The sequence below is a fragment of the Ambystoma mexicanum genome, chromosome 3q (genome assembly GCF_040938575.1).
Source record: "Ambystoma mexicanum isolate Mex_15411 chromosome 3q, UKY_AmexF1_1, whole genome shotgun sequence".
Lineage (NCBI taxonomy): Eukaryota > Metazoa > Chordata > Amphibia > Caudata > Ambystomatidae > Ambystoma > Ambystoma mexicanum.
Genome location: NC_090926.1, coordinates 375,554,019 through 375,566,472, shown reverse-complemented (window position 1 = coordinate 375,566,472; position 12,454 = coordinate 375,554,019).

Sequence of the window (12,454 nt, the reverse complement as noted above, 5' to 3'; positions counted from 1 at the left end):
CCCGTGGCAGAGATGTATGGTAAAATATAAGTGTGCATTTTAAAATATATTCCCAATAGCACTGGTGAAATCTGCTAGCTGTACAGGCAAGTAACTCAAACTAGCTCTCTTTACCAAAAAGGAAAAAACTAGCCCGGCTGCGAAGGGCAGCTGTTGTAAGCCACGGGACCCAGGAGGAACAGGAAGCAATAGTTGATGCTGCGCTGTCTAAGCCACGCCCTCCTACCCTTAAGCGCTCCCTGGAGGACCCGGAGCAGGGAAGCCCGGCTGTGAAGGGCGGCTGTTTTAAGCCATGGGCTGTTGGAGCAGCATGTGAGTGGAGCACCAACAGCTAAGAGCGTCCCTACGGTAAGACTGTTGTGGCACTGCAAAAGATGTGGTCCCCAAGACAGTTATGACTATCATGACTTCCAAAGCTATTGCCCATACGGCACCTTTTATTTTTAGGACAGTTTTAGTAGCGCTCCAGGAGCAAGCAGTGTATGAGGCTATTCGATTAGCTGGGTGTGTGGGAGTGCGCCTGAGCCCCCACAGTGAACTGTGAGCCAGCCAGACACAGATTGTTGCAATCTATTAAACTCTAATTTGCTTGAAACTGAACTTTTTCTAATCCACCAAAAGTTCGATTTCTTTTGTTTTTTGCAACCCCCTACATCAGTTGGCCCTTCATTAGCACCCTAAAGTCTGTCGCCTGTCCCTCTTTACTTCCTCTTTATGTCTCACACGACTTTACTGTCTGCTGCGCAGCTGTGTGTGTGCGCGCGCATGAAGGACATAGAAGGGCAATTAGGGGGTGAACAACAGTATACTAGCCTCCCCCTGGAATGCATACTAAGGTATTTAAACCCTTGGTACTATTAGCCTAATAATGGTCAAAAGAAAGGTGGATGGACCAATTCCCCCTGGTGCTAGCCAATGGAAAGTCTCGAGACTGTTTAAACCCATAAAAGACATTAATCAACTAATCTCAGAAATAAAAAGGTCTGGGGGCGCTGTTGCGCGGCGATCAAGATGGCCGCCTAAACGTGGTGCTCCGGGCCGGCAGAGCGTTCGATCCTGCTCTCTTCTGCCCGACGCCATCTACGGACCTGCCCTCTGCACCCGATCCTGCGGGAACACTTCTACCGCAACCGGACGCGGTTTGCAGCCGCTGCGAGCCCCGCGGACGGAGCTACGCCCTTCTTCCTACCCTGCGGCTGCGGCCTTCCGCCCTCCCCGAACCGCGGCTCCGACAGCGTCGGCCCGCCTTCGACCTGAGGCCGCGGCGCTGCGGGCCGCTTGGGGGAGGGGCGCCCGCCCGGCGAGAGACGCATCAACTTGGTGGCTGCTTGGAGGTAGGGGGAGAGCGGGGAGGGGACTGCACCTGACTACAGTGATTCTGGCGGGCCGGCCCGCATCCTCCATACCCTGCGGGTGCCTCCCGTGTGCCGGCGCTGCGGTCCCCTCCCGCCCCCCGGCCTCTCTCTCTACGCTGCTAACTCCTGCGCCCTCCTCCCGGCTCTGCGGCTACGGCCTTCCGCCCTCCTCGACCCGCGGCTCCGACAGCGTCGGCCCTCCTTCGCCCTGGGGCCGCGGCGCTGCGGACCGCTAGGGTGAGGGGCACCTGCCCGGCGAGGGACGCCAGATTGCTGGGTCCGGCTGTGACCAGGCGAGGGACGCCAGATTACTGTGCCTGGCTGTGACCACTTGGACCACCACCTCTTCTCCTGACTGGCGCGGGAGCCGACCTGCCCCGTGCAATTGGTCCGGGCCCCGAGGGGCCACTTCAACTTTGTGGCGGCTTGGGGGTGGGGGGTGCGCGGGGAGGGGACTGCGCCTGACTGCTGTGACTCTGGCGGGTCGGCCCGCACCCATCACACCCTGCGGGTGCCTCCCTAGTACCGGCGCTGCTGTCCCCTCCCGCCCCCCTGCCTCTCTCTTCATGCCGCTGACTCCTGCTGCTTCTACCCAACCACTGTGACCCGCTGGACCGTGCTCCATTTCCCCCCGGGCTGCAGGCGTCCTGGGGCTGAGGCGCTGTTGAACATTCCTTGGAGCTGCCTCCGCTGGACTCCCTGCACCGCGCCCCGGCCACTGTACGCCATTTCACCGGTGCGCGCCTGGGCCTATCACGGCGACATCCACTCTCCTGTCTTAGAGGGGCCACAACCTCCACTCCGGCCTCAAGGTGTGCTCGCTTGTTGCTCTGTGTCTACATTACCCCGGAACACGGATTGGCCCCTATATTCCGGAGGACGCCCCTTGGCACTAATATTTGGCTCTCATCTCTCCCCCTTCTCTTCACCTGACACACTCATAAAACAGGATGACCAAGGGAGGTGCAAGGAAACAGAGCTCCATCAATATGTTTGCGAGAGCTGCGGCAAGGCCACCTGAAGAGGCCTCCGAGTCGGTCTCCGACGCCCCCCTCGACACATCCCCGGATTCCCGAAATATGATTGATCTCATGCGTGAGGGATTTACCGCTCTCCACTCCAAACTTGATGACATGACCGGCACCATATCCTCTATTAAGGCCCACATTGAGAGGACGGATGGCCGTGTGTTAGAGGTCGAGACACGGGTGGGCTCTGCGGAGGATGCGCTGGGGGCTCTTCGCGCCGAGGTCGGCGCTCTCTCCAGCCGAGTCACGGAGGTGGAAAAGAAGAACGAGGATTTGGAATCCCGCTCGAGGCGCAATAATCTCCGCATCATCGGGGTTCCTGAGGACGAAATCCACGAGCCTATGGAAGACTTTGTTCAACGCACACTCCTGTCGCTTCTTGACGAGCCTGAGCTTTCTCCACACTTCGCAATTGAACGGGCCCACCGCGCCCTGGTGGCGAAACCAAGACCTGGTGCCCCTCCTCGACCCATCATAGCCCGCGTACTAAATTACCGCGATCGGGACGCCCTCCTCAGGGCTGCGAGACTCAAAGGTGAGCTACTTCTGGGTGGCGCAAGGATCCACCTCTATCCCGACTTCTCGACTGCGGTCCAGCGGGAACGCAAGACCTTCCAGGCGGTGAAACGCAGGTTGCGAGACCACTCCATAAAATACGCTATGCTCTACCCTGCCAAGCTTCGCATAGAGTACTCCAATCAGGTGCTGTTCTTCACTATCCCGGAAGAGGCTTCCAAGTTCATCGATGAACACTTCCCTGGCTGATCCCCTCCCTCTGATCTCGGCACAGCGGTGATCCTTGGTCCCCGATGGGAGGCGTATGGTCCACTCGCCCCCCCGGAACTGGGACCATGCCAATCCTTTCTCCCGCAACCTGCTTGTTCAGCTCGACCTTGGTGCTCGCCCGCTGTTCCCTTGGCGAGAACTTTGTCTAATATGCATCTCTCATCCGTCACGGGCTTCCCATGCACTATTTGCTCTGCTGCAACCCGGAGCGTTACGGCCAGTCGGGCCTTCAGACCCCCAGGCGATGATGCCTCTGCTTTTGTTTTGTTTACTAAGGGATGGGCTGGTCATCCCTCTGATTGGGAGGGGGGTGTGGGTGGGGGTGGGGTATGTTGGGGTTGTTTGGGTTTTTGTTATTGGAAAAATGGCGATGGCAGCGAAGGCGAACTGTGCTGGGGCATTTGTGATATGCTCCTGTGGAACTGTTAATTTGACCTCTCGGTCCCCGACATTCAGCTTTATTCTTAATACCGCCATACTGTGACTGAGAGTGCCCTGACCTTTATGAGCTGGAATGTGCGAGGTCTGGGGAACTATAGGAAGATGAGACAGCTCCAGCTGCAGGCCGAACGCCACCGATCCAAGATTCTCTTCCTTCAGGAGACTCATGCTCGTTCTATACACTGCATGCGCTTCGCCAAATCCTGGGGTCCTCACCGGTTTTTCACTGATTATTCTTCCCAGAGCCGAGGAGTCATGACCCTCATTCATAGGAGCCTCCACTTTTCCCTCATCTCCTCGAAAATCGACCCCCAGGGTAGATATGTACTTCTTCACGCCATGCTGCACCATAAGGAAGTGATCCTCCTGAATATCTATGGCCCTAACCTTGACGACCCGGAATTTTATGTGCAGGTCACCTCCCTTCTCGATGGCTTCCCCCTTGTTCCAATCCTCTGGGGAGGGGATTTTAACACGATCTTCGATATAGCCCTGGATAGATCGGGCTCCAGGCCCCGTCACCTCTCCAGGGCGGCCTATGCGACACTTTCCTCCCTTCCCCGTCTGGCCATGGTGGACGCGTGGAGGTTCTTCTATCCGGATTCCCGCATCTACTCCTTTTACTCCTCGGTTCACGACTCCTATTCTCGTATTGATAGGTGGGTGATTTCTAACATACTAGTCAAGAATGTAACACAACTAACGATCCTTCCGAGAACCCTCTCTGACCACTCTCCCGTCACCATTACAGTAGACTGGGGCCCCGATCCCGCCCGCTCCCGACACTGGAAATTAAAACCCCTTTCCCTGCTGGACCCTGAGTTTTGTACCGAACTTGAACTGTCGATTGAGGAGTACTTCGAGACCAATATGGGCTCGGTAACGTCCCACGCAACCCTATGGGAATCATTCAAGGCTTACACTAGAGGGATTGCGCTAAGGAAAGCTGGGTCCTTAAGTCAATCCGCAGAGACCTCGCCGCCAGCGAATCCAGACTTTCATCTCTGGAAGCCACATGCTCACTACACTCCACTCCGGGCAACCTCGCTAGCATTGGGGAGGAACTGGATAACTTCCGCTCTCTTGCGGACCGCGAGCAGAGGTTCCTCGATAACCCTGGTGTGGCTAGGAGGTACGGGGAGGGGGAACGACCCGGCCGCTTCCTCGCTAGGTTGATCCGGCGTGAGACGGGGCCCCCGCACATCCTCGGGGTTGAGAGATCTGACGGTTCCATGGCGGTCTCTTCACAAGAGATCAATAGGGAATTCTTCACCTTCTATGAATCTTTGTACTCCAATGCCGATGAAGTCTCGTTGGCGGAGATTGACTCCTTTCTCGATACCCTTCCTCTATCGACCCTATCCCCGGAGGCCGCGGGCTCCCTCGACTCCCCACTCACACGGGAGGAGCTCTCGACCGCAATTGACTCCCTATCCTCGGGCCGCACACCTGGCTCGGACGGTATTCCAGTCGAGTTCTACAAACGCTTCAAGGCACAACTGATTCCCCATTTGCTGGCTCTCTGGGAGGAATCTGTTGGGGCTGGGGCACTTCCTCCTTCTCTCCGTGAAGCCACGATTGCTGTGCTACTTAAACCCGGCAAACCCCCTTCACAGTGCGGCTCGTATCGCCCACTGTCCCTCATAAACTGCGATGTCAAAATATTTGCCAAGGCTCTGGCTCTCCGGCTGGCTCCCCTTCTGCCATCTATTATCCATCCAGATCAGGCCGGTTTTATCCCAGGTCGCTCCACTTCTCTGAACTTGAGGCGGCTATTCAACATTATTGATAGAATCAGCCCCGACACACACGCTGTGGCTGTTGCCCTTGACATGCAAAAGGCATTCGACTCGGTCTCATGGAAGTATTTATGGCGAGTCCTTGAGTGCTGTAAATTCGGCCCCTCTTTTATCTCCTGGATCAGACTGCTTTACTCTGAACCGGTTGCCAGGGTCAGTACGGTGGACCGATACTCTCCCCTTTTCAAGATCGCCAGGGGAACGAGACAGGGATGTCCCTTTTCTCCCCTGATCTTTGCGATAGCAATCGAGCCATTCGCCGACATGCTCCGCCAACGTCATGCCGACAAGGGTCTCCGCTCCGCGGGACACACAGACATAGTGTCCCTCTATGCAGATGATGCCTTGCTGTTTGTGCGCTCTCCCTCGGCCAACTTACCCCCTATACTTGCAGACTAGTCGCTTCGGCCGGATCTCTGGCCTTAAAGTGAACTGTTCGAAATCTACCCTTTTTCCGCTCACGGAATGCACCTCTCACTTCCCTGATGCCTTCGGTTTCACTTGGGCTCAAGACACATTTACGTACCTTGGGACGGTGGTGACTCGCCAACACGAGCGGACATTCCACGAAAACTACCAGAAATACCTCACGCACTTGACAGCCAAGATTCAGGTCTGGGACAAGCTCCCAATATCTCTGGCTGGCAGAATTGGCCTGTTGAAGATGGTAGTATTACCCCAACTGCTCTATAGGTTCGCTAATGTTCCCTTATGGCCGGGGGCGGGCTTTTTCCGCGAATTAGACTGCACCGTGAACTCCTTTCTTTGGCACTCGGGTGCGGTTCGTCTTAAAATCGGGACCCTCTCCACCCCCATGTCTTACGGGGGCTTCGGTGCCCCTAACTTTCTTAAATACTGGATGGCGTCACAAATCCAATATACCTCCTATTGGTTTGATACCACGGATCCTGCCCCGCATGTCCGACTTGAGAGGCTCGCAGTAGCTGACCGAGACATCCGCTCCCTGGTGCTACAACCCGCCCCCTTGACTCGGAACTCGCAGAGCCCGGTTACCTGCACAGCCGTTGCACTGGCAAAAACGTGGAGTCTGTTGGGGACTGCCTACGCCTTCCACGGTAATCTTCCACTGTGGAACTTTCTCCCCGGGGTCCCGCGGGTCCCATTGGTAGCAGTGCGCCGTTGGGCGGACCTGGGCTTCGAACTGCTACGCGACGTGTTCGACCAGGGTATATTCGTCGAATGGTCTGACCTCCCCCTACCCCTGAGAAGGGGCCAGAGCGTATGGCTCCAATACGCATCCCTTCGAAAGACCCTTAAACGACACTACCAAACATTCCCCGCAATACCGCCTGATGACCCTGCTATTGACGAGCTCACTTCTCCCACCCCTAGGAGGGGCAAGATCTCTAGGCTATACACCATGCTGCAGTCCAGATCGATTCCAGACTTCACCAAACTGAAACTCGCCTGGGAGGCGGACCTTGGTGTGGAGATGTCCGATGATCGTTGGACCCATCTATGCGACCGCACACAACGGGTTTCTTTCAACTCTCGGTTCAAACTTATCCAATTCAAAGTTCTTCACAGATTCCACTATACCCCGATCAGACTACATCGTATGTCGGCCGACTACCCTGCCAACTGCCCCAGATGTGGTCGGGATGAGGCTGACTATATCCATATGATCTGGTCTTGCCCTCGCCTGGCCCAGTTCTGGGAGGCCGTCTGCTCGACTGTATCCACCGTGACGGACCACCCCATTGGTCTCTCCCCGCTGGTATGTCTCTTCCACGATCTCCCGGGCCTCCCCCGAGACTCCAAGAAACTAGCTGGTCTTTGCCTCCTCCTCGCGGTGCGCTCTATCCTGCTCTGTTGGCTTCGCCCCTTCCCTCCTACACATGCCCAATGGTTGAGGGCGGTCACATGGGCCTCTGATGCGGAAGAGGCCTGGTCCCACCTACAACCCACACATTCCAGACCGAGAAATATTTGGCTTCGATTCCGCTCTTATATCTTAGACCTGGCCGTGACTCAGACCTCCCCTCCTTCTCCGGTTTCCCCTGGCCAGCCTGGGTCCTCAGCTCAGTCATAGCTCCCCGATACCCTCCTACTAGATCTCACTGCTTTTTGCTCTTTGATTGTTCGAAATGTGAAGTAACATCTGCATACCAATGCTATGTATACTGTTCTTTTACAATGTTTTGCCTGGCGCTGTTCGCCTGTGTTTTGCTGCCACGCTTATAATAAAAAGAAGTTTAAAAAAAAAAAGAAATAAAAAGGTCTTTTATCCGACAGATGGAACTGGATGAAAAGGCCTTCCAGCTCCTTTGCTCTGGACATTAACCCCCCCATATTGAGCTCAACTCCAAGGGAGACCACCTGAATCCAACTACGCGATTAATGAACACACTTTGGTCTTGATCTAATTTTGTGATACTGCTACAATTCCAGCTTCTGCAAATGCGCCTTGGGCGCACCATGGTCCCCATATTTCGAAAGAAGATATTTTGGTCCGTTTCAAACTTTCTAAAAAAACAAGTCAGCTGGATGGTCAGACCTTTTTACTGGAAACATCTATCAATGGTCTGATAAAGGGGCTGGTGGGCCCTAATATAATTGAAATCCACCAGCATCCTAAGGCCGACAAAGTATTGAATACATCGGCTCCAGTGGCTGTAGCGACCGCAGTGGCAGAACCCACTTTAGCCCCTGTACCTGTGACAATTCCTACCACTGTACCCCCCTCAAATCAGGATGTTTCAGAGGGATTAAATACCAGTGGCCCTGGTGGGGGATTGTCGAGTGATTTAGTTAGCTCCCAGGGCCCACCTGCTTTAACAGTGTTCCCTTCACTGCCACTTAGTAACCATTTTTAGCTCCTCTCTGGTGAGCCCCTTATGGCAGAGGACACTTCAGCATTAGTTCCTCTGCCCCATGGGAACCACCAATGGAAGCGGGCATCACGGAAAAAGAAGGATAATTCATCTGGGAAGCTTTCTGCAGGCAACAAAGCACAATGTGAAGCCCTACTAGGTTCCGTTAAAACATACTGCGAAGCAAGCTCCCAGACCTGCGGGCTGGAGACCACTTTTAGCGCTCTTAGCTTTAGAGTCAAACTTTTGCCGATATTAGAAACTTAATTGTATTAAAAATGGACAAATGGGTGGGAGAAATAACGGAAGAAATCAAAACCATTGGGTAAGCTGGACTCTCTGGCCGCTGGGTCAGGACTGTCATCCCTGCCGGCCAGGCCAAGCCCCCCCCCCTAAAGGAGCTCCGAGTAAGAGCGGTTTGGCGTTTGTCTCGAGACCTGCTCCATTCAGGCCCCAAAGTAATTTGGAGCAAACCAAGGGAGAGAGTATTGCAAAATCAAGCTTTAATCTGCACTCTGTGCCAGCGATGGTGGACTGCAGTCGGAGGGCATATCACCCTGATGGACGAATTCTCAGATTGACTTTCCTTTGCCTTCTTAATCTGTATGATCTACGCAACAGGATTACCCACTCTCCTTAACTAGTAAGACCACATCCATGGCTTGCAATCCCCTCCCAGACGGGTCGTATTTTCTGTCAGCAACCAGCTCACTGACCCAGAGTGTCACAATGAAAACCAGGGAAAAAGCAGTCCTGAACAAGATTTAAACCCGACTGCAGGCATGGATTTAGGCAGTCTGTAATATCTCAAAATCAATTGGCCCACACCGATCCTTCCTGGAGCCTTCCATCCAGCCCCATTTCAGTGCAGCTCATACCACAAAGCTTTTTGTATGGTCCTCCCCATCAGCTTGTAAATTGGCTTTCAGCCCAGCTCCTGGTCTCCCCCATCCCAGTGTGCACAGATTAAAAATGCCCCTCTTCAAGCATCCCTTATGAACAACCCAGCATGCGTGACACTCTGGTAACCAGAACCTCACTCATCTGAGTGATCACTCTGAGATCCCAGAGCATCCAGTCCACAACACCAGCTGCCACCATTAGTTCCTGAACTGCGTCCACTAGCTGCCACCATTCGTTCCTGAACTGCACCCCCTTTTGCCAGGCCAAAGCATTGGCCTTCAGAGCTTGCCCCACTGTAAACAAGAAAGACAATCAGCTGGCATGTTCACAATACCCTGTATACAGCGTGTCCTGAACTCAATATTCATATGTAAGCAAACTTCAACCAATTTCCTCAGAAGGCTCAGTACAGCCATGCAAGATGCCAACTCCAAGTTAATGGCTTGCCCAACTGCCTTATTGTTGGACCGGAAACACACCATCTTGGTGAGACTCACTTGGCCACAACATGAGGACCATGACAATCAAACAATTCTAGCTCCAAGATATTCTTTCTTCTACCTTTCTTGCACCATTATGTCAGCATTTCTGTGAAAACCACTCCTGCCCCAATGTAACACCAAATTCTCTGTTGCCAGATGCATCAGAGTACATTGGCAGCACCCCACTTGTTTCCCATGGCATCCTCCACAATCCCACCGTGTTAAATTCCAGCCAAACATGGTGCTGTTTGTAGGATCCGCTGTGGTTGCCCTTGCCAACCTTCATGCAAACACCTTCCCCACCAGCAGAACCCTGGATGTAAAATGTAGTTTTACCAAGCAATTGCTGGACCTTCTCCAAGGTGGTCCTGTCTTTCGACAGGATGTTCTCAATTTCGATGACCAGTCCCTGCACCTTGTCAGCAGGTAACCTGCAAGTGCCATTGTCAAGTCTATTTCAATGCTCAGAAGTGGTATTACCTCAGTGGGGCCTTGTGTGTTTTTTTTGTTTTTTTTTCTTCCAGGCAACAGTGGGATGCCCCGACTAACCATCAGGCTACAGAAAGAGGCCATTGCTTGGGCACAGCCAATGAAGCCCTTCTTCCCCATTGAAAGGAAATCGAGGTAGTGGGTGAGGCACCCTGTGTACGCAGTCCACTCCATAAATTACTAAACACCTCAAAGAACACGCAAACCACCAAGCAGCCCATGGGCATGCACTTGTAGAACATTACCTTCCCACTGAAAGCACATTAGGTGAAAACTGTCAGGGTGCACCAGCAGGTACCCAGGCCAGCAAGGCAACCCTGCCCATCTCAGCCACTAGTTCCTTGGAAGCGTAGTTCTCTGAGCAGTGCCCCAGGTCTAGCCAGTCGTTGACAGACTCCCCTTTGGGATAAGAGTTGATCATCCTGAACTTGCCCCCCTACTTCTTGGGCACATTACCTAGTGGGGACACAAAATTGGGCAGGGTGGCAACAGGAAGGGGGCCCACCGCCCTGCCCATTTCCAAATCCTTCCTGATCTTTTCCTTAACCACTGCCGGCTGCTTTACCGCTGACTGCAAGTTTTTTGCAATCAGCAGCCACTCATTTTATCCGGAACCCATCCCCAAATCCTCAATTAAAGTCCTGCTTTGTTATTTAAAAACTCCTGCAACACTAGGCTGTCAACCGGGGAGGGCCCTTTTGTCCACTTGGGCCTCTCACACCTCTGTGTTGCCCTCTACCCTTGGCACTCCCCCTCCCCTTCAGACCTGTAACATTTTGCCGCTGGGTGCCCGCCCCCACACATTCATGTGTGTACTTGTGCCCCAGATACAAGACCACCCCCCCACCCCCTTAACCTGCAAGAATTTCCGTCACTGTTGACCCGTTGGATTGAGCATCACTTGTGTGGCAGTTGCCTTCCCCTTGGCGAAAGGACCGCCAGTTACCGCTTTGGTAGTGCTCATAACTACTGAACCATGCTTCACGTGAGACCTACACCAATCACTTTGGTGGCCCCATCCTTTCCAATCATGCCGCTCTATCTCCACAATGCAGCTCGTTGCTCAGGAGACCATTCCATCAGTACTGCTGCCAGTAAAGAGAACGCCTTGTTCGTTAGCTATGGTCTCTTCTGGCATAGTTATCCGGTATCCGGTCTCCGGTCCCCCCCCCCCCCCCCCCATCTTCTTCCTTGCCAACCATAATATCTGGCCCCGTCCAGTGGTCAAGAGCAGTGCTCCAAGTTTTACTGTTCCTATAGTTTTATTTTCAAAAGAAAGCGCTCCAGAATGGTTGTTTTAAGATAAAAGTGGAGGAAGACGTGCACACTTGGTCTGAACTGAATGTTCCCGCAGGTGCATGTCTTTGGGAGTTTGTATTGTGCGTGGCTGTGGCAATGGGGTTTGAGGGGAGCGGCAGCAGGCAATATAGTTCCATTACTTATTTTCGTACACTTCAAACACTGGCCCCACTGATAGCAAAGAAAGAAAATATGTCCAAGTACTCCCTGGTGCATATTCGCTCTTTACCCTGCGAGGGAATGTTCCGTGCTAGGCAGGACAGCAAGGGGGGGCAATGGTAACAAGGGTGCCACTGCCCATCATGCTCCCCGTTACAACCCGCTGACCCCACCAACATATATCCCCTTCTCCGCATTTGCTGTGGGTCTTTTTGCCCCTACCATCGCATTTGATTGCTGCAGAGGGGGCACAACCGGGACCAATGTTTCGGACAACCCCCCCCCCCCGCCCCACCTTCTCCCCTTGGCCCTGTCCCACCAATTCACACAATATTGGGTTAACCTGTTGCAGCAACGATGCCCTCCATGGAGCAAGAGAGTCCCACTGCATCAAGGGTGGTTGATGCCCCGGGGCATCCACAATCACAGCAGGCACTGGGGCCCCTCCCATACTCATTGCAGCCTCAATGTTGCCCCTTCAGAAACCCTCACAACAACCTCAGCATTTTCTCCAATGCTCTACTTACTGATCCATTTCCAAACTGGTTAGCTGTTGGCAACTGCACCAGCTGACCTGTACTGTCGTTTTGTGCAGGATCCACCACAACCTGCAATACCAACTGTTCTTGAACCTTTGCAGTGGCTGCCTTACCCCTAGGTTGATGCACTGCCCCCTGTCCCTTAGGTTGTTCTTCCTTGGGCATCTCAGTGGGCAGTAGCATGTCCCTCATGATGGGTGGGAACATCTGTGCTTGCACTACTTGCTCGTATGTGTGCACCTCATGCCCCTTCTCCAGCACCTTATTTGCCCAACATTTTCCTCTTGCTGCATAATCTCTTGAAAGACTGCCCATAGTTCAGCCTCATCAAAATCGTGCC